This window comes from Pieris rapae, chromosome 10 (genome assembly GCF_905147795.1).
Source record: "Pieris rapae chromosome 10, ilPieRapa1.1, whole genome shotgun sequence".
Taxonomy (NCBI): domain Eukaryota; kingdom Metazoa; phylum Arthropoda; class Insecta; order Lepidoptera; family Pieridae; genus Pieris; species Pieris rapae.
Window position 1 is genome coordinate 4,913,145 of NC_059518.1, and position 24,342 is coordinate 4,937,486.

Here is a 24,342-nt window from a genome sequence, read left to right on the forward strand (position 1 = left end):
CGACTTAGGGTCCTTCAAGAAAAGAGCGTACCAATTCTTAAAAGGCTCGCGAGTGCTCTGGCATTGAGAGTGTTCGTGGGCGGCGGTATCACTTGTGACACAGGTGAGCCCGTTTGCAGACAGAACAGGGGTCTATAAAAAAAATAGTTTTATATTTTAAAAAATCCAATTCGCTAGAAACTTTTAGCTCTTGCCCCCACATTTCCGTATTTGTTTTTTTCTATTAGGCGAATAGGTGATCAGCCATATGTGTCCCACATACGGACTAAGGCATTCCTGTTTATTCACGATGCTTACATTCACCTTACAACTGAGAGTTAAATATGCATAGATTGAAAAGCAATTGCCGGTGATCGAACCTACTACCTCAAGTATGGCCACACTGAAACCACTTAATAAATATAATATATATAGGCTTACATTACCAAGTTTCTTTGTTTAACCTTTTAACATTACCTATGTAGTTCTGAATTTAAAAAAATATCGAACTGTGAGTCTTTATTCAGTAAGATACTAGAGCATTTCATTCTTCATCTTCAGTTTTAATAGGCAGTATGACTGTAGTAGGTATGATAATTTTTTCAACAAAATTTCAATATTTTTAGATATGTATCATACAATTGACCACTGTAACTTGTTATAATAGCTTTGTACGTACATTTAGTATACTATCGTATTGTCGATCGTCAACACGTTAGGTTCATTCATAAAAAGATTTAATTTTGGTCAGATTTTTATTAAAAAAATACATACGTATATAATATACTTTCTTTCTTGTTATCGAGTCAATAATCATAATCATGAATTACCCGCGATTATTCATTTCTGAGTCGATCCGCTCAATATAAATATCTGACTCACCCAGAGCAACAATCAGGGATTTAAAAAAAAAGTAAATAAATTTTTGCCGCCGAAGAATTTTAATTACCCCCAGTTGATAGAAAGAAAAGAATTCCGAAGTCAGCGAAGCCAAATGCTCCGTCAAATAAATAAGTCTTTAAATTGCTCTCGGATAGTAATTAGTAACATTTAAAACCGCTGAAAGTGATGCCCGGACGTTGTTACGTAATAAATCTGTGTCAGCTACCGTTCGTTTTTCACCAACCCTCACTTTGTTTAAAGAAATTAAAAGTTCGATGATGCTAGTACTTGGAATATTCAGTAATTAGTTTTTTTACATCCTATTCTATTTAATTTCTCATGTTAAGCAGATTTTAAATATCTTAAAAACAAGGTTAGGATTTGATTATTGTTAAAGCAATTAAAAGTTTTATTAGGAGTTGCACAAAAATATTATTAATTTTATATGCATCCGTCTCTGATTGCAATAGTTGATAAAATAACATTTTTCAAATAATATTTGACGTTCATAAAATACAAAAACAAACACAAACAGAGATAAATGTCTGCATCTTATGGATTTATAATACACATACATAATAATTATCGGAAGGTTGTGAAGGAATTATTTTTTACAGGTTTTAACTATGTGTTGAAGGTTGGTAGGTTGGTTATTTTAAAGGACAACTCTTACATAAATATTTTTTTATCTGACTAAAGAAAATAAAATTACGTAACTGTTTAAATCTAGGAATCGAAAAAATAATTTAAAAAAATATGGTAATTTATGTTTACTGTTTATTAGCTATTCATTATTTTTAAAGCAATTTAAACTAAGTTATAATTCAAGCATACAATTTTAATCGCGGTACAACAGTATTGTTTAATAGCGGACCGCGGTCCTTTATGTCCAACAATTTTAGTCAATTTACAGGTTATGAAAAATAAATGCAATCATAAAAGTAGGCCCCGCAGTGGGCGCAATGGCAAACTAATTTATTTTTATTTGTTTACGTTAGTGATTTGACCTATCACCAACGATTAAGTATATTTCTGGTACAAAATATAAATGAATGTTATTTCCAGTAGCCTACACTTATTTTAAAATAGATTCAGTCGTTGTTATCTTCCAAAATATCTTAAACTTAAATTGTTTTAATAAACAGTGAGTTGAATAAATATTTATTATTTCAATGCCATTACGAACAAGACAATGTCTAACTAAGATTGTTTAAGACTTCATATACAAAGTATATAACTAATTAAATTGAAGAAAAAATAATGGCAGTATTTTGGGTAATATTCATTAACCTCGTCTGTTGGTGTCACGTCATACTAAACAATGGGTGCCCTTGACCTGTTTCGTAAATTACTTTTAATTTACTTATTATACAAATAAACCAGCTTTAATATTTTACTATAAAATATATAATATTTATAAGTTTTTTTATGATGCTTTAATGATCCGAGTCAGCTTATATGAAATTGTACATATATTATACACCAATGGCGTTAAAACCTTTTGAGTCTAGGTTTCAGAATTGTCTATCTGTTCCTATCGTTTCTAAAAGGCAATTAGGTGATCAACCGTAGGCACAGACGTGCCTGACGCGCAACGTCGACTTTTGGTTGTAAGATATGCCAGTACCCACTGGTGCACAGGGGTTCGAACTTACATCCTCAGCGATGGGAGTCGAACGGTGAACCTAACTGTTTTTTTTTTATTTTTTACAAAAGTTTTTTTGCGGTAAAAAAGCTTAGAAAATTTCAGTATACAGTGTGTAATGCTTGCTTCAATTAGATTATGATTGCTTATGAAAAAATAGCAGCAAAGTTCACATTTACAAAACATGAAGTTGTTTCTTTTATAAGTCAGAGCTTTCTCTTATGTAAAGTTCTATTTCCCACCGTGTGTCCTTGACCTTGTATAATAGAGACATTAGTACTACAGCTATATTACGGCAATTTATTTAGCCAAAGTTATGAAACTCAGTCACAGTATTTATGTTACTTCGGCATTCAAGTTATTGGATCTGCTGGGATAAATAGTACTCGAGCCGATTGTATTTTAGCTCTTTATGTCAGAGAAATTCTAATATAAATTTACTTTAACCTAGGCCGCGTTTCAGTACAAAAAGGCATTATTTATTAAGCAATTAATCTGGCTAACTCTGTTTCGTGTGTATAGCGCACTAAACCATAATATTCACTTGTAAAGATAAAACAATATAAATTATAGCCTACGTCAGAGTAACTTAATTTACACCACAGATACATAAAATTATAAAGGATGCAACGGGCGGCCTGATCGCTGACAAGAAATCTTTTCAAGGCAACCGCAGCTGTGTAGGCGCCACTGTAAAATGGGCAGAGAGAAAAACATTCAGCCAGCCGTGATTCAAACGCACGGCCTCAGGATACAACTTAATTGTTTAAAAATAGAGCCACAAATGGAAGATTTTTTGTACTATTTTACAAACTTATTTCACAAGCGTGTTCACACTTCGCTGAACTCATGAGTCGTCGTTAAGGGCGTAGTCTAGTTTTCATAAACATACGGATATTATTCCTAACATTATACTGTTTGTTTAAGGAAAACGCTGTCAGTTAAGTGTATACAACGGCGATGCTATAAAAACATCGTTAGAGTTTATCCCTATGATGTAATAGAATAAAGGCCCATTGTATTTGATGACCTAATATATTATTGTTAACTAGGTATTCATCTTACGTGTACTATATATGAAAAGAATTGATACTGGCTTTAAAAAAACGGAAATTTAAATATTAAGAAAAAAAATATTCTGATTGATGGAAATATAATATATATGTTTTATGGAGGTGTATGTAATTTGCGTCTTTGCATGAATTTTTGTTTATCCACGAACATACGACATTTATAAATTCAATTCACAGTAAAAATAGCGGTCGCTAGTTGAAAAAAATATAATATAAATGATGTCATTAAAATACGCTTAGATCATGGTTATTACGTTATAAATGCATTAATGGTTTATGAGAATCACGTTTTATTTATAATTGACATAAAATACTCATACGGACACGTTCATAAATCTTGTTGTATTAGCAAAATTATACTTGTATATTAAATATACAATATTATAAAAGATTTATATTTTTCCATATGAAACCGGTAACCATAGTAACCCGGTATTTAGTTTATGTTAGATATTAACCAACCAAAGACTATTGGAATAGGATTTTTTTCATAATTATCATAATGGCATACTAAGACGGAAACTAAGGTATCAGTTGTAGGTAAAAATATTGTAAAACGAAAATAATCTTCTAAATACGAAAATTAATTAGAAAAATTCTAAATAAATTAAATTTTCTGAATCTGTAATCTATAAAGGCAGAAGACAGAACCTCAAAACACCAAACAAAAGCCATCAACGCAATCTATTGTCCGACGCTTCATAATGCAAATACGTACCTTTTCATTTGAAGCTTTGTAATAACGCGCCCCTTTCCTGAAAGCCTGGCTTCACCCCTGGGGGGAAGTGAGCACGTGTGCATATATATGTCTCGGTCACACGTATTCTGTATAATGCTATGCGGTCTCTGTCTAACGCAGCCGATCAGCGCACGCATTGCAGGTGAATCCGTTCTTCAGTTGTTTTCTGGTAGCGCCGTGCGTGGGACGTCTTCGCTTTTTTAACGTTTCCCGCGTAAATTTACGTGTACGAAAAATATTGATAACATTCTCCTCTGAATATTAACATTATCGTGAACATACATGCAAAGTGTGACAATTTTAGTGTATAATTTGCTCGTGCCGGCTTTTTGTGGTCTTTTTTGACTATTTTAGTTTGTGGAAGGATTTTTGTGCTACCATTGAAATAAACGTAAGTTATATTTATTCAAGCTTATATCATCTTCAGGCGTTCAATACGTACATAATAATTATCTGAGAAAAAGCGTTCATTTGAAACATTGGTTCTAATTATTATAAAAAAAAACATTCTTCGACATTTGTCAAAAATTATAGTGATTATTATTGTAATAATCATAATTGATTTCATTTTACGACACATTTAAACTTAAATTATTTTATCATTAATACAATAGACGAAAATTAATATAATTAATATTGGTATGTTTAAGTCTTTAATAATTTTGAATTACGGCGTTATTGTTAATTTAAAATCATATATTTCAAAATCGCCATATAATCAAATGTTTTAATACTGTTTCAAAAATTATAGAACTACTTAATAAATACGAACAGAGACAAATATTGTATAAAAGAAATGTATAAACCTTGAAATCGATAAAATTTTATTTGCAAATATTAATTATGCAGAAACTCGTTTTGTGTTTGCACATAGGTAACTCGTATATTGTGTAATAGCCGCCAGGTGAAGGAAATCATCCATGAATAGGTTGCAACCTGATTTTTTTACTCGATTTAACCACTGCCCACTTGATGCAACTCGGAAATCTAGTTTTTTATCTAGTCCAATAGTTCGTTCTATCGTAGTCTGTATGTAATCCCATATCTATCGCAATATTAAACAGATATATTATTGCTTGTATTTCATATTTTTTAGAGAACTATAGCGCTTGCGAGTTAATTGCATAGAATAATCGTTTAGTTTGTAACCGGGATTCAAACATTCGACCTCGGGGTAGAGAAATAAGAGGTTTCTGTTGTTTCTTATCGTGTATGTATATATATATTATACAGCAACGCGCGTTAAGTAAGTTCGTTTTCAATATTTCGTATACTTACTGAAATTCATTGCCACTATTTACGACTTAGGGCGATTATTAGAGCTGTATTTTGACTTCGATGGTCACTGTTATAATAATGAAAATATTTAAGTAATTAAATCGTTCAAATGAAATTTAAACATTGGAAAATTTATATGATTTGTCTTTTTTATAGCAATTAGCCTTAAATAACATCTATAATAAATCAATTAGTTTTATATTTGTCTAATCACTCAATCGATCTAGCTTTATATATTCAATATGGATCGTTTAAATTGAGTAACATATAAGTTGGCTTTTGTTTGAAACTAAAAAAACTGTGGCTGCGTTAAACATAGACTAAGATCGAACGCATACCACGTCAGAATTCCAAATTGTCTTATTGTCCAGTACGGTTCAGAGCTATTTACAGAAATAGAAGAATGATCCTCTGTCGTCTATATAAATTTATTGCCCACGTCCGCCTAATCAGTAATTAGAATTAAGATAACGTTTTGCTGTATTAAATACATTAGATACAGATAGATTTAGTCAGTTAACCGAAGTTGTTGTTCGCGTTTTTAAAATTACAATAGAAAAATCATACATCTGCACATTCCGACACTTGTAGGCTACAATTTTACTTAATCAAACACGATAGCATACGTATTGAGTATTCGAATCATCGATCAATTACTTGAAAACTTTAAATTTAGATAAAAAGGGTGACGTGATACGTGCCTTGGAATAAAATGTAAAAGCTGTAAACGCGACAGAAAGTTTGCGGGCGTCGAACTCTTTTATTTTTAAATATGTGTTAAGCTAAACATTTTTCTAGGATTTCATGACCCCGTGAACTCTCTCTGTTTTAATAGTAATTTATAACGATTGCAATAATTGTTAAAATGATTTTTGATTGCCTACGTATTTAAGTCTGATATTTCAGACTGTTACGAGTATTGTCAATATGTTGTAAAAAATTATTTTGAACGTAACTAAAATTACTTAAATAAAAACAATGAAATCTGTGGTATCGTGTTGAAGCAAGTGTCAAGCGATTTTAATACATTTACGATCAGCTGTTTATTCCCATGGATAATCGGGATGATGTGGTAACGGAGCGGACTAGGCGAATTAATTAATTGAGGACAGATACCGGCTACGTAATTTGACGGGTAGCAAAGGTTACACAATAAAAACTGATGTGTTTAAAGAATTTTATTTCTCATTACAAAAAAAATTACATAGAAACTTATTAATATGTATTTATACGAGCGAGATACATGTCATCATTAGCCGTCTCAATTTTTGTCAACAGTGTTCACTCTAACATGCATCTTTACTGCCTTTTTGAATTTGTCAAAAACAAAAAGACAGTATAATATAATATAATATATATAAGATATTGGTTAAAATACAGTTTCGGTGTTCATTTATATTGAACGGAGAAAAATTCTAATTCTCGTTCCTATTGGACCAAATGCACGGTTAAAAATAATTTAATTGGATAAAGAGATTATGGAAGTAGCGATGCCAATCGGGTTGAAATAATCCCAATTTAAAAACGCTTGAAAATTGTCTATATTTGAGGTAAATGTTTAATTGAGTATGTAGACATACTTCTGAATAGAATGAGGTATATAATATCTTCTCCTCTATATAATATATACTGAACATAGCATGTTATGCTATGTTCAGTATATATTAGTGTTACTCTTCGTAATAACTATGTTTTTGATGAACAATATTTACTGCAACAATTACCGTGTAATCAAAGATAACCTTACTCAGATTCTGTTTTGAGATAACCCCAGGAAATATTTAAGTAATACTAAAATAATTAAACAGGTTTTAAGTAAGCATTTTTATATCGCTGAAGTTTTAATGACTTCACATTGTCCTTATACATTACATAAATTTAAATTTAGTTTGTGTATGACGTTTATTTTTAACCGAGGATGTAACTATATTAACTTACGTAACATAATTAAAAGTGTTTTTTGGCAATGAATAATTCTAATCTTCATCTTTATTAATTCACTTAATTATAAAATTTAATTTTATTCCTTTTTTATTGTGAGTTAATCTTAATACCTACTTATACATTTTAATAATAATATGCTTCATATATATTAAGTTTTTATGTAAATATTTCATTCTGAAGTGGAAAATTTACGTAATAAAAATATACGAGCAAAGAAGTCAGAAAGAAAAACGAAAGTTCATCTCTAGTAGTGATGGTACTGTTGATAGCTATAGATAGATAGTTGTAGATAGAACATGTAAAGATATTTAGAGATTGGCTGATGAGTCACCTAAAAGATAAATTAAGCGTCGCAAAACATTATAACCTCTTTAAAATAATAATCCTTTAGCGCTACAACTCTATGTAGGCCTTGGCTATAGATTGTAAGAATTTTTAAAGACAAGTAGCCGATCAGCATTCTTGACCTGACTATATGTAAACTATTGGGTTTTAAGACATTCCGATTCCCCTTACCATAGGAGCAAGTATTAATGCACCTTGCCTGCGAACGCACTAAGAGTTGAGGGAGGCACGTTTTTTTTATAATAGGAGGCTCACCTATCACTTACCATCAGGTAAGTAATACCTTACAAGTAAGCCTCTAGGGCAAAGTTGCTCATTTATTTTATATATATAGGAATAATACATATTTTAAATATATGAAATTACGTAAGTTTCACATATGAATCGTAACTGTTTAAAATTTGCACAGTTACCACATCTGTCTCACCCTAAACCATAACTTATTCTTTATAAATCAACAATAATTATTTAATATATCTGTTAAATATTAGTACCTATTCCCGGAAATAACATGAAACTGGTACCCCATACAACCATTCATATAAGCAACGTTTCTGTTATTAATTACGTGGTATTTCTGTTCCATTATCTGAACGTCCTCTATAACATTTTAGATGTATTTTTCCTTAATAATTTGTAATAGTCAAATAGGTTTTTGTATTTATCCGTATATATAAACAACATTATTGCGTAATATTACATGTATGAAATCTTTTTAGTGTATTTACGAACTCGCTATACTGGGTAATATTGATTAAAATATCATGATAATTATCAATTACGGACCGTGTGCTTTAAAAATAGTCACTCACGGTAGACAAGGGAATCTTAACATATATACATAAAAGTATGTATTATTTACTTTAAGTCTTTTTTAAAAATCGAATTAAAAATCGAATTAAAAATCTTAAGGACACTTCAATCCGTATAAAGCCTGTTTTCTTAATGACGTTTGACGCAATCGCATAACAAACAATATATAATATGTCCTAATGGAAGCCAAATATTAAATAATATGCGTTGATGTGACCTTGTCATGAGGATACAAGTAATCTGCTCGCTATTATGTGCAAATTGAATGCGGTTATGATGTTATATACAGTTGCCAGTAATACCTAGAAATATTGTTATATTAATAACAATTATGTACAATACCTAGTGTATTTTACTATGTCACAAATCTTTATTTTCTCACAAAAACTTACAAAACCACATACATGATTAGATGACATTATGATTAGTTACAACTATTTATTAATGTATGTAAATAATTGTCATTCTTCATTAAAGGGATAGCTATGTGTAGTGAACTTTACTATTCTATTTGAAATACCGTTAAATTAAAGATTTACCTATTATTGATTAAACATTCAGTTAAATTTGTAAATTTATTCTTGTATTTTTTAGAATCTTTGCCGGTCGTAAATAAAGTATAGGTAAGTTAAAGGAATTCCAAGGGATTCCGATGTCGCGGTTTCTAAGAATTTGTTTCTTTGCTTCGTTAAATACTTAAAGAGAAAATTCCAGGGTCCTATGTTAGCTTAGCCTGTCTATCTTCATATTAGCGGGTGTCTTTGATGACGTATATTCTTAAACTCTATTTAAGCTGGATGAAAGAATTTGTATAATAAATTGGATCTGTCTTTATATTATAATATTAGGATTCTGAAATAAAGCTCACAATATAAGGTACTATATGTCGCCTCAGGCTAGGTCTTTATATATATGTTATTTTATTTTATTAAAATTGTTCTGTTTGATATTAATTCTTTTATTTTAAAATCGGTATTTTTTATGACTATTGTACCTACACTAAATACGTCGATTCTTAAATACATTCTTCTGGTGTCTCTGCAACTTCAGTAAATGGGGCATGTGTTCTTCAGTTTATTTATAGCTTAGTACATGATATATGGTCATTATGATTTTTTGATGTTTGGGGCTATTAGAATGATGTCTGCTTACAATAATAATTAAGTATTCGTCTCCTGCATATGCTTAACTCAAATATTTATCGAATAATTCAATTACCATAAACATTTATACATTAAATAATGATACGGGTTCTATCTTTGAATATAATTACTTGAAGGAAAAATAACCCGTATATTACTTAACTAATTATTTACTATCGATAAAAACTTGTTGCATTTCTGTATAAATAGTGCGTGACAAAGAAAATGTTTCTGGTCGTGAACTGTATAAATTACAATACGACTTTTGACGTTGTTAGCAATTAAACTAATAAACAATATTAATGATAAACACACCAGCCAGCGTGACGGCACGCAACTATTAATAATTCTCATTACATTATAGCCTGTATCAAATAGAGCTTTTTTAGGTTTGATATAAAAAAAAATTGACCCAAGAAGGGACCCGAAACGGGGTGAGCTAAATAAAACCGTTTATTAAGGATTGTCGAACGTTAGCATATTTGGTGATGTTAACAATATATGAAGATTATACTTTCCCTTAATTAAATTAAATTAATGATTTTTTATATTAATAGCTGAATGTATGATGAATCTGAAATAGGTTAGTCTAAGGGTTGAGTTAATTAAGTTTGCGCTGATTACCTTTCTAGTCACTAATAATATTTTATTTGGTTAAAAGAAGTGTCACGTACACACTTCAAACTTACACTTACACTTCACTACAAACTTAGTTGTTAGTTTGGACCTAGTATAAAAATAAAATAAATAACGTTTATTTTGGAACATTAGATCATCAAGGTCATCTATCTATCTGTTTGTATTGTATCCTTATTTAATTTTTTTTTCTGAAAAATAATTGTTAAGGGTGATCCCTCCTACCTCGTTTCAGAATCGTACGAGGCGTATGAATTCTAAATTTCACCAACAACACCTTGATGGTTGAAAATCTTTCATAGTCCGTTTCAAATCGGCATTTTGAAACGGACTAGCGAACTGTGGAATCGACTACCGGTGGGGGTCTTCTCTCAGAGATTCGGCCTCCTACTATTATTCAAAATTCGAGCGTACTCCTCCGTTAAAAGCCGGCAACGCATCCTCTAAAATGGATGTCTATGGGCTTTAATTACTACCCATTTTGGGCATCACGCAGGCTCGTTTGACCCTTATTATATTTAAAAATTATATAAATTATATTTTATTTATTTACACTTCGTTGCTAGAAAGAAACACAAATAACACAATATATATAAATTACAAGGGATGCAACGGGCGGCCTTATCGCTAACAAGCGATCTCTTCCAGGTTGCCTGTTGCAGATCAAATCCTATATAATATATATAAGAACAACCTAGATTTGTATGTTACACTTAGTTCCACGTAAATAGTATGCTAATTGTGTGTAGCGCTTTCGAGACAAAACAGTAAATATAAAAGTTTGCGTCTATAAAGTAATTGAACTGTAATAGAAAGCTGATACCGTTCCCAGAAATATGTGTAATTGTAATGAAAAACATAAGAGTGGTATTACAATAAAATGTAACAAACATCTATTTTGTAATTACATTCAGAAATTGAAAGGACGCAAATTCCTTGAGGATTTGAGGGTTTATTAGGCGGGCGACATATCTTGATTGAGTCTTTGTGTATATCTTGATTGTATCCTTATTTATATTTTGTTTCTAAACTCGTGTTTACATATTTTTCTTATTTAACGGAATATTGCGTAAGAAGAAATAATGAAATAATTGTGGTTAATACTTTTGGGTATCTACTGTGTACCAAGCATCAATGTTAAATTAAAAAAAAAAACATTTAGGTCGTCAACACAAAATACTGATAAACATAAAATTAACATCAATTTACCAATTATCATGGCATACTAATGATGCAGAACGCAATTGCATTTGTGTTAATTTAATTCTTTGATATTTTCCATACTTTCGTGTTCGACACAAGGGCCTTCACCTAATCACATAAGGTCTTGTAGCATTAAAGATATTGTAATTGCTGTCAAAAATGTCGTACAATATATCAAAACTGTTCTGTCAAATAAAATTTTCTTCTGTACTTGCTTTGTTTTATATAGAACAGGAAGCAAACGGGCATGAGGCTCACCTGATGTTAAGTGAAACCGCCGCCGATGGATACTCAATGCCACAGGGCTCGCGAGTGCGTTGCCGGCCTGTTAAGAATTAGTATATAATCTTAAGTAAAACAAGTTTAAATAGTAATTCCTAGTAAGATATTTTCTCAAATTGTATTCTATTCTTTAATTGTTCTGATTCATAAAAAGATTTTGTAAATATATAACTGGTGATTTTTCAATAAATAATAGAAATTCTTAGTTTAAAAGTACTACTTACACTGATTTCTAAAAGATGGGCATAGTTATCTATGGAAGTGTTAATGAAACTTATTCTTAATCTTAATCTTATATTCCATAAACTCAAACCGGTTTGTAATTCTTTTCAAGGTTAATACCATAACATAGCCTACTTTCTCAAGCAGACAGCGTGTTGTGATACATTCGTAACAGCAAATGAAAAAATACCAACATTTGGCACACCCTAACCACGACATTTATTTCATTTTATTTAATTTTATTAAAGTTGTGGATACATAAATTAACTGATGTCATACTGATATGACTTAATAAGTATTAAAATAATTATTATGTAAAAATTTAACGCGAGCAGCGTTAAATGTTTATGAAAACTTCTTTAGCGGCGTTGTTCACTTTTTTTGGAATTGGTAAAAAATGTCAAACTCGCGTCAGGACACATAACCTGATCGAAAATACGTAAGACGGAGAGAATGCGTATTTAATGTTATATAAATTGTCTAATAATCTAATAATAAGTGTAATGTTTGTATACGATAGCGCAATAAATAAATATTGTATTCTAACACATAAATGACAGTTATACTGATATTAAAGCAATTCGTGAAAAATTATTACCTAACCATTTCAAAATATCAACACTTTTAATTGTTGTTGTTTTGTGTGTTAATAAATGTGTATTTGTCAAACTGACGGTACAGCAACTAAGGGACGGTCTGCGATTATACATTTAGCTTGACTGTAGGTATAGCATAATTAGACTAAGTTCCGGGAAGGGATGAGAGACGTGGCGTTTCAGCAATCGCCTCTTCGATCTAGTACCGACAGTGATTAACTGTGCGCAAGATTGGGCACGCGATATGCTGATACGGGACTCACGTTGCAGAAATGTAGGGTAACTTTTAAAGGAAACTAAAAGCTTTCTAAGGAAATTTGGTGATCTTTTTTCTGAATACATAAGAAACAATTGAGTAGTTCTGAATTTATGAATTATTGAAGTAGTCAAGAAAAGTCCTTTAAGAAAAGAGCGTACCAATTCTTAACAGGCCGGCAACGCACTCGCGAGCCCTCTGGCCATATCACTTAACGTAATTGAGCCTCCTGCCTGTTTTTCTCCTGTTCTATAAAAAAAAGAGATCAGTTACAACTCATGTAGACTACTGTGTCTATAGTCGTCTCACCTCTTCGTCTGCCATGCTTTTTCTCCCTAAGCCTGAAGTATGTATTGATTTTTTTTCATCTTTACTGATTTAAATGCATTTTCGTGCCTCTATATTATTTGTTTCTGATGAGTATGTTTTCTACTGTTATATAAAAAAAAACAATTATCTCTTCAATTAACTCTCTTATGTATTCAAAAATTAAAACTATATTCGTACAATAAAAGAAAACTTCTTAAATTATATAAACGCGAATTTATTAGGTTATTTACAGTACAAGTGATGAATATTATATCCCTTAAAAAAGTTTTATTAATGAGAAGAAGTATATGACAAGTTCCTGCGTATATGTTTTTTCAAATGTAAATCGAATGACTACTATTCTGAATATAAACCTTCATATTTAACTGGTACGTTATAATCAAAACTACTTATAGGAGATAGGTATTAACGACCTGCCGTAAAGCATAACATTTATCTTAATTAAAAATCGATTTTCATTAAAATTAAATTATGTCGTATCGCACGTTGTTATATTTTATCATCAACAGCAGTTCGTATTAATCTTTATGAGGTTCATGATTATTACCTGAATAATGCTATTTTCAATCTATATTGAATATTTCATTTTACTTTAAAGTATAGTCAAATATACCGATTTTAAATTGCACCAGTAAATAAACATACTTACATTTTATATTAAACTAGCGACCCGCCCCGGCTTCGCACGGGTGCAATGCTGATACTAAATACACTACAGAAAATCTGTGAACTTTGTATATAAAAATGTGGGTTATCCATAAGAGATAGACATATACCATCACGGACTTTTCTGTAGACCTTTTCAATGTGTACAATACTTAGTACATTATTTTGATAAAACTCGTAGGGTTCAGCCTGCGTTTGCAATGTAAGCGGTAAAAATGTAATTATTTACGACATCACATTAGAAACCTCAAAAATAACAGTACTTCTCTACTATTTAATGGATGTTATTATACATATAAACCTTCCTTAAATCACTCTATCTATTAAAAAAAACTGCATCAAAATCCGTTGCGTAGTTTCAAAGATTTAAGCATACAAAGAGACATATAGACAGAGAAAGCGACTTTGTTTTATACTATGTAGTGATTACATGAATCAATTTTTCGGTATTTTTTAGTGTAGTGTATTTATGCTCATTACTTGACAATTAACAATTACAAATTCATATTAGGGATTTACAGATTTTTCAGACGGATTTTAAGATATTTTCATTTGGTAACCAGTACCTGAGTGCTGTAGACCCGCTTCTACTTGAGTGATAATCAACCGACGGTAAAAAGTTCGGTAAGCGTTTCGTTGAAACTCGAATTAATTTGATTTCAATGTAATTACAGTTTCGTATCGCTGATTCATCTTTTTTTGTTTAAATTTTAAGCTGGTTCTTACTGGAAGACAAAAAGTGGAGTAATTGTTACTCGAATATACTGAATAAGGTTTTTTATTCAAATGGATGTTTGTTTAATATTTTAAGCACGCTAATTAACAGGGATTTTTAATATTATACTTGTTATCTAAAACATAATAATAATTATTCATTTTTTTAAACTGCTTCTACACTATATAAAAATTTATCTTATCCAATATCCAAATGATGTCTTCTATGCAACCTGGAGATCTTCCAAATAATATTTTTCACCAGCAACGGGTTTATAGATGTTTGTGTTTGGATAAAGAAAAAACTTAGCGATCAAAAAGAGAGGCGCAGAGTTTATTGCCAGTTCTTCTCATCCGCTCTACGCCCTTGATTTGAGAACTGGCAGTAAATGTAAAATTAGAAGTAGTTAATGTATATTTCTTTTTGACTATCATAAGTGTACATTATATTACCTACATGAAAAAATATAAAAAAAATAACTTTTACAAACTGTGACACATTCTATGAAATAAATAAGTAGTTTTTATATATGTATTTTATTGCATTAATTTTTTTATTTGATAATGTAAATGTAATTGTAAATCAAAACGAAGTTTAAGTTTCCTACAGTGGATACACCTAATATTGACGAATCCCATTTTTTCAATACAAAATCCTACATACCTTGATCAATTCAAATATATCTGAATATATTTCATCGACATACCGTTACTCCCTCGCGTGCCCAGTATTTCAGAAAGAATGCAATCGAATAGGGCAGGCATTGAGGGCATTATATTTTTGTATTTTCTATTACAGTATTCAGAACGTGTGTTAACGCGACTGTCAACTGTTCAGTCGTCATATAACACATTCGGAAAATGTTCACGTCTTGTTTGTATGAAAATTATGATTTTGATACACGAATTCGACGTTTTCGGAGAGCGTGGGATAAATATTATTATGGTATTTATTTATTCATCTCTGATCTGAGGATGACGCAATGAATTTTTTGTTCATTGTTGGTTCATCGTTCGGTTGAATAATTGAATGGATTTTTGAATAGTGCAGACTTGAATGAATGAAAATTACAGGGTTGCCACTTTTATTTCTTGAATAAACTATGCATCAACTCAGGCGCAAAGGATTTTTGTATTTATTTCATTGTTTATTTTTATAAGTTATTATAGACATAGATTTACTTATAAATTATATATTACTACTAAACAATACATAACAATTAAAAAAATTAAAGGATTTTTTAATGAAATAGGTACGTTTCAAGTTTCTAATATTTATGTTATGGCTTCTGAACCTGACCTATACCTTCGTTTATTAAGGTCATACGGGATTCATCACAATGTCTTTCTTCGCTGCTGTAATATGCTGTACTAGCAAGTATTTATAACTCATAAAGGAAGAACTCTTGTTTCTTAGCCGGTATTCAAATAAACTTCAAGGTCGAGAGAGGTCCGCTTCACCACTTCTTAAACAAACATTAATTAGTCTAATTTAGAAACGTTAAGAAGACAAATACTCCGAATCTCTAAATAAATAATTATACAACGCAAACTAATAGTGATTATATAGAATATTTTTGTACCGTATATACAACTAGTTGGTATCAATCAAATAAACACCGCCAGGTGGTTTCGTTTTATGATAGCGAAGATGAATCGTCGTCATTATCTCCCTCCAGCGTTACCGCGTTTCCGGAAAGCTCCAAACATCTGTCAAACATCTGAATCTAGCCGTCCTAGTTTCCTTTTAAACTAAGACCTAACACAAACGTTGTGCTAATCGTATAATCAATCTTCTAGATAATGCTATATAGACCAGTGTCGATAATTTTTGAAACCAAAAAAAATTACAGTAGGATGAAACCCATTAGAAATGCAGGGGAATATGATCAAAATGAAAGGAAAAATAAATTACGGTCGATCCGAGTTCGGGAAGTGGGAGGGGAGTGACTTTTAAGGGGGAAAAATTGTTTATCTTGATTTCCGGCGAAACTACCAGTCCTATGGAAAAAAGTTAAATGGCAAAGTTGTAGGTCATAAAAAGATCTACAACTTTGGTACTTACAATTTTTTCACATAACCTCAAAATTTAGGTGAAAAATTCAAAAAACCAAGTTTTTGGTTTTTTATTTATATCTTTTTTTAAAAGTTTTTTTTTTCTACGAAATTTGGTGAAAACTTACCTTATTATGTCCCAAATATACTGTAATTTATTTGATTAAAACTATTTATTTTTTCGCCTCATTTTAACTTAATATCAAAAAAGCACCCTAATTTTCAATCGAAAATTCTGACGTCAAAATTTCAGCTTTTTTCAAAAAGTTTGGGGGCTTTTTGTTCGTTGAAATATCTACTTTCTGATGGTGTAAAAAAAATATACATTACTATAGGAAATATTATTAGAAAATGCAAAAAAATGAAAAAACCTCAAATTCGAAAATTTTCTTTTAATTATGTACAATTTTGAGGTATTTATTAAAATTTACACTTTAATTACTCAAAAAACGTAAGATTTCATGCTTCATTGATAAACGAAAAAATTGCAAATTAAAATATACTTCTTTAATTAACAAACAAATAAGTTAATAAAGTTAATATTTAATAAGACTTCTACAATATTTTGAAAAAGTTGTAGAATCTTCTGTAAATAATATTTGTAGATGCCTATTTATTGCTGTTTTAAGATAATTTATATACCTGAGTGACCTTCGGTGAATTTTGAATTTTTCTTTGAATAAAGTAAATTTCTGTACAAATTATTTGAAGAAGTCTATTAGGTATGAGAGTGTGCATTTATTTAATCAATTACCAACTAAAATTCGTAATATTGGTGTGTTTGACAAATTCAAAAAGGCAGTAAAGATGCATGTTAGAATGAACACAGTCGACTAAAATTGAGCCGGCTAAAGCAACGTGTATCTCGCTTGTATATACCTATTAATATTAAGTTTCTCATGTAAATAAAATATTTTTTTGTAATGAGAAATGAACCCCCTTGAAAAGAAGATACACCAAATATGTAGTTTTGTCTCAGTATCGGAAGTAAATAAAAGCACAGTGATCACGTCTACGCCGATCAAGTATCACTTGTATATCCAGTTCCTAACACGTATTATTACCTGCACTACCGTATTTAGAATACTTTCCATAATCAAGATTTCTTTAAAAATGAAAGTCGTTGCGATTCACGGTAGTCTTTCTATGCAGGCAGTCTTTTTGTGGCATGTACTATTTGGGTCAGTGGCGCAGTGACGCCCGTCACAGGGGTTTTAGTGATCACGCTCTTTACATAACTACGCGGTTTCAGTTTTTAATACATTACCGGATGGTTTTAGACGGCAAGGTTAGCGATGTGAAACGTTTGGCTCGGTTAACGTATTACGCCATTGATATAGTTTATAATTAAAATCAATTATGAAGACTTCATTATCATCACGACATAGTATAAAACAAAGTCGCTTTCTCTGTCCCTATATCCCTTTGTATGCTTAAATCTTTGAAACTACTCAACGGATTTTGATGCGGTTTTTTATAATAGATAGAGTGATTCAAGAGGAAGGTTATATGTATAATAACATCCATTAAATAGTGGAGAAGTACTGTTATTTTTTAGGTTTTTAATGTGATGTCGTAAATAATTACATTTTTTCCGCTTACATTGCAAACGCAGGCTGAACCCTACGAGCTTTATCAAAATGATGTACTAAGTATTGTACACATTGAAAAGGTCTACAGAAAAGTCCGAGATGGTATATGTCTATATGGTATATGTCGCGTATATTATCGGAGCTTTCCAGCGACGGAAATAACAATACATAATAAAAACCTGCTTTTCATCAGCATTGCACTCGTGCGAAGCTGGGGCGGGTCACTAGTATTTTAATAAAATTTCGAATATCGTGCGACGTAAGCCGTTAGCGTATTCGTTCGTATAATTATTGACTGTTGAATATAGTGTTCCCATGGAGCCCACGCCACATAAGGAGGCAATTTGATTGTTAAGTGGCTTAATCGAAAATTTATTTGAAACCTAAATTTCCGTTTTTCATATTTGAAAATTTACTCACAACAGTCTCCGAAAAATTTCTGCCTATCATATAAGTTTCTTTAGTTATTTTAATATTAAATATTATGTATGTTACATAGTTGGGGGTAAACAAAAGAGTTTTAGGAAAGTATAGGTTAGGGCCAGGGACAAAAAAAAGCATGGGTAACTCTGGTATTTTCGACAAATTCTCTCGTCGCCTCTTTTTGGTTAATAGTATAATCTATGTTATAAGTACACTTAACCACATTTTTTTACACGTTGTTTTAATGTAAAATAAAGTACCATTAGGATATGACTCTGCACATTTTTTTAAAATAAATAATAAGTATAATAAGATTCTATTGACAAATTTCCTTTGTGTTTGAAACACGCAATCTGACCATTATTCACGTGTCAATATTATTCTAAATTATGCTTTGCTTTTTGCTGCCATGTCTTTTAACTAATGCCATACCCTATAATTACTCATAATTGCCTTTTGTTATTATAGGGTTTAAAAACGTACTTAGTAGTCCAAAGATTGGAGTTTCAGCCGAGATCTTTATTTATCAACCTAAAACATTTGTTCATGGAATAATAAAACACTGTACTCCAAGCAATCGGAAATTCTATGAACCGTGATTCGTTCGGTTGGAATTTCGATGATCGTCCTATCTACTTGAAATTACCAGACGTATTTCAAAGCTTTATTCGTAGTTAATTCCCAATATCTCTCTGGTTTCAATGCTATAAATCTAATCCAATTTGGAGTTGAGTATATATATATTCAAAAAGTACCTACATCTATATAGGAACGTCGCTAAAATAAATTCTTTGCGACGAGACCAGCTAGCCCAAGTTAAATTTTGTATGAAAATGGACGTAAATTCCACTGTTTTATAGTTAGATTGCATTTCACCGCAAATGCTCTGAAATACTATGCAACAATTTTTCACCGGCATACAATTTCAAATTTACTTCGGACTGCAACTGAGTTTCATCATCGGACGTCAAGGCAATATACAAAATACCATCCTGTAGTATCACTCTGACGTTGTTCCACAACTCAGCGTTTCTTAAGGCAAATTCTGCCGCGCACCACCACTATGTAAAACCAGCTGCCCACTGTAGTATTCCGGAACTGATTCGACTAAGGGTCCTTCAAGAAAAGAGCGTACCAATACATAAAAGGCTGGCAGCGCGCTTGTGAGCCTTTTGGCAGTAAGGGTGTCCATGGGCGGCGGTATAACTTAACATCAGGTGAGACTCCTGCCCGTCTGCCTCAAAAAAAAAACAGTTTTATAAGATCACTAGCAGACTCGGCCATGCGTTGCTATGGCTAAGGTTTTTGTTATATGACATAGTGGTAAATTATTCAAGGGAAACGGTTGGAAAACTTTTGTGAAAGGTAGATAGCTTATGTGAAACATTGGTACTTTTAACACAGCGCCATCTGTTAGAATTGTATCAAACATTAAACAAATAAAATAAAATTGCGACTATAATTAAAGATCTAAGCTATCCTATCTCTTAAGTTGGACCAGACTGCTCACGGTGTGCCAATTTAATTTAAAATCAGTTAAGTAGTTTAGGAGTCCATCGCGGACAAACATCGTGACAGGAGATTTATATATATTAAGATTGTCTACTCTCTGCTTTCCATAAATTTTTTCGTTACTTTTAAACACGTAAACATGAATTGCTAGATTCTATTTAAGACATAGTGAAAGTTCAACGTTCGTAAAGCCCTGAGTCCGTAGAGAAATAAAATTGTTTGTCTAATAAAGTTGTTTATGACCTCAGTTCTAGACAGATGAGATATTAAAGCTAGCATGTAATATGTATTGCGGGACGTAATCAAGGTTAATTCGAATCTTGACCGTCACAGAGCGTGGTTTGTATGATGGTCAGTGTAACGCTTCGACGGTCTTAAGAATACACTTACGATGCATGCCTCTAAATTATCTATTATTTTAAAGAAAGGTCAAACTAATTAGCTATTGTCTTTGTTACGTAAAAAAAGTACAATACAAATCTATTTGTCTATGTTTTTGATCTGGACATAATTTATGGGCTTCGATGCATAAAGTAATTTATATATATGTGTGTAGGGTAGCACCTTCTTTCGCGGGCCAATACCAGGAATTGTTTTAAAATTTAATTTTACAATCGAAAGCTTTCTTAGTTTGATATCAGAAACGTCAAAAATCTTATTCATGTAGTCAATTGTCAAAAAATGGTCTATGTCGGTTATCAAAAAATTCATATAATTTTAGATCAAGACAAAGTTTTATTATTGTTTTCTCTTTTTATAAATCTAATATTGAGCTCATCCGCTACGAAATTGGATTTAAGATTTAACTTGATAATCCCTTTTCTTAAAATAACACTCATAAAAAACAAAGCACATTAATATTATCAGATTGTTTTCGTATATGATTGCAAATTGCTTTTTATAAATGGTATCGAACTGGCTGAATATATTAAGGTTACTTAAAGAGAAAGAAAAAAAGTTATGGTTAATAATTGTTGGTATTCTTCGTCTGCGTAGACACAGTGTATCGCTCTCTTTAGACTATTCAATGAGTAATAAACATATTAAAAAGGTGGGCATTGTAAGGAGTCTTTTGATGACACCATTATGATCTCATACATTATAGGTATGTGAAAATTCTATACGTTTATGACATACAAAAGTCATAATTAAGCACCAAGTTGCGGTTTTGAGCCTTACCCTAAAACTCAGCGTAAGCACAAACTGTGTTTTATACTCAGTAGTGATCGAAATAAAACTTCATACGTAAATCATGTAATAAATTCGTGTAGCGTAATTATCACCTTACCAAAGACTTCCACTTAGTGATATTTCTGTTTGATTTTGTTTAAACTTTAAAGAGTATATATTTACTTACATTTTGGAGATAAATACCCAAAATTATAATAGGTTATATAAATCTTGTGTACGCTATTCTAAAGAGTCGAGTGTAGAGTGAAATTTCAATGCTATTGAAAAACGGCTGTTTTAATTATTATGTCTTTACCGCTATAAATATATAGAACACAATTTCTGTTTAGTGAAAGACCTTTAGTTTTGTTTGATTATTTTAAATTTTATCAGGTGAGATTCTCTTCCCTGAGGTCCTCGTCAGGCTAATCTATTATTATATGAAAAAAAATTATCAAAGAATGCAATCAAGATTCAAGCCCCGCTTGTAACGCCGTGTTTTTTTATAAAGTTCAGTTTCTTGCTATATGTGTTATATATATGTAATAATAAATCCATTTTTGCTGAGTGTTCTGCATGAGAAAATGTTATGTAATGAATAAAAGATTTTCTTTACATTTTAAGAGACGGCAGCCCTGACAAATAATAATGTCGACCTCAATTTTTGTTATACAAGTACCGGATCAAATCAAGCGAACGTTTTATGACGCACATAAATAGATGCGCGTGCGCTTTGTCGAGTCCCGTGATTTTTACTGATGGATTGTTTATTTTCGTCTGTCAGATTTAGACCGCAATAAAAACATATGGTGTATGGGATGTTCAAATAATTCAATGTTATGATATTATTGAGTTCCATTTAATTAATATCTACAACAATGAGTAATTATTTTTAATGTTTTCTGTAATTAAAAAAAAATATGAAAAATATAAACAAAAACATTTGTGCTTATTGTTACAGGTATTATCATCCACAAAGTTTAAAATTGTCTTTAAAACTCACAGAAGTTGAAACTACAATTTGTGTTTAGGAGTCTTCTCGTATACATAATTATGAAGAAAAGTATTAGTTTCGTAGAATCCAAAATATTTAGCTATGAAATCGAGGATATATGTGACATCGCTGTGTCGTCAAATTCATATTCTATTAACACCGTTTGTCATGATATTTATGTGGTTGTAAACTTTATGTAACACATAATTTGTTTAGCGGTAAAACGGTATTTAACTGTGTATTTATGTGCTTGGCTTAACATTTCCATCGAGGGGCTCACACCCAGATTTGTGAGGCATATTTCCTGCATTTATCTTATCAAACCAAACAAACGAAGAAAATACTATTTTAAACTCTTAGAACATTACCCCGATTTTAATTGCTAATCACTGGCACAAAGGCAAGAGGAAGTGATAATATAGTAAGCCTCTCAGATAGTTAGCCAAACTATTCGACTGGACCGTAGTAACACTCCAGCTAAGAATAGTACCTCAGACATTTGGCAACGCACCAGCACGATGGCCAGACGTTTAGAAACAATAGATGGAATTGGCTTTGATTCTTGTTATAAAATACATGCTTTGTGTATGGTTCTGCTTATTACCACTTAGAGTGGTTAATTACGAAATTTCTACTCCTTTTAGCGATATTGTTTGGCATCTACGCTGTAATAATAAATAACCTTTGATGAAATAATACGTCTACGCGTTAATGAAAACATTCTTATTTTGTTAAATTAAATGTGAATTCATATATAAAATGTTAATATGTATAACATCATTCATGAACGCAATAAAGAGTTCAGCGAGGTTGAATTTAGTGTCATTACTGCTAGTTAACGATGCTTTTAAAATTATTTAAATTTATATTTTTTCAAGAAGTTTTCTAAAAATCTATTTCTGTCTGTGCTTTATGTCTCGTCGTATTTAGACTTTTTTTTTTAACTTAAGAAAAACTGTATTTAGGTGTCAATACAGCAGTAATAGAAAGGATTACAGAGCTAATAGTACAATAGCAATGCGTGCCATTATATCGTTTAAATATTTTTTTCAACTTCAACAATAACTAGACAGTATCTCCATTGTTTTTAAGGTGCCATAAAATACTTAGTATAGTTCTACTAAGAAAAAGATATCCATTTGTATTTGGTACATTTTAATTTATTATAAAATAAAATATAGTATAATGAATGTCAATTGTCAACATAATCGATTACGCGCGGTTACGCAACGCGCGCATCGTTACCCCGTTCCCGTGCGCGCGCGCACTCGCCATTTCTACGTGCTCGGCCTTGAACGACGTCACTTTCACTACATTATAGTTTATGAGACGTCAAAGCACGAAGATTGCTATGATTAGGTTATTTTTATGAGGCACGCCGTTAGAATTCAATTTTACGACATGGCTAGATGAATGTAAACTTTGTGTCCATTTTTTTAGTTTTACACACGGAATCATTTGGAAATATTGATTTTAAATATAGAGGGACTGTCTATTATGATTTTTAAATGCTAGAATGGGTCGGCCTTCGAAGAACTATAATCTGACTCGGTTGTATTGTACAGTCAAGTGACTGTTCTGATCACCTTTTATTAAAAAAAGCTTTAAAAATCAACTTATATCAAGGTCATCGTCTACTTAAAAATTAAACGGATGCAACAGTCATATGCACATTCTTGGCCTGTGGAACGAGTGACTGATATAAAACATACTGATTCCACATTTCATAAGAATAGCTAAGATCTAGAGGTCAAGAGTAAGATGGCATCGTAAATGTCACTTGTTGTGCAAGCTACATGTCTGATTGCGTATTTTCAAAACGTGTTATGTTGTCGTAGATGAGGTATACTT

General features: G+C 31.3%; 1 protein-coding gene across 5 annotated transcripts in view; it reads left to right on the plus strand.

The window, feature by feature from the left end:
* The window catches only part of LOC110991321 (uncharacterized protein C18B11.02c), a 256,098-nt gene that overhangs the window by 140,449 nt on the left and 91,307 nt on the right, over positions 1–24,342 (plus strand). Inside the window, exon 1 of one of the 5 annotated variants that reach the window (XM_022256653.2) lies at positions 4,470–4,709. The exons of the other annotated variants lie outside the window; for them this stretch is intronic. The gene's annotated coding sequence lies outside the window, so the exon portion shown is untranslated. Of the gene's footprint in view, positions 1–4,469; positions 4,710–24,342 lie in introns of those variants that run through there. 5 annotated transcript variants of the gene reach the window in all.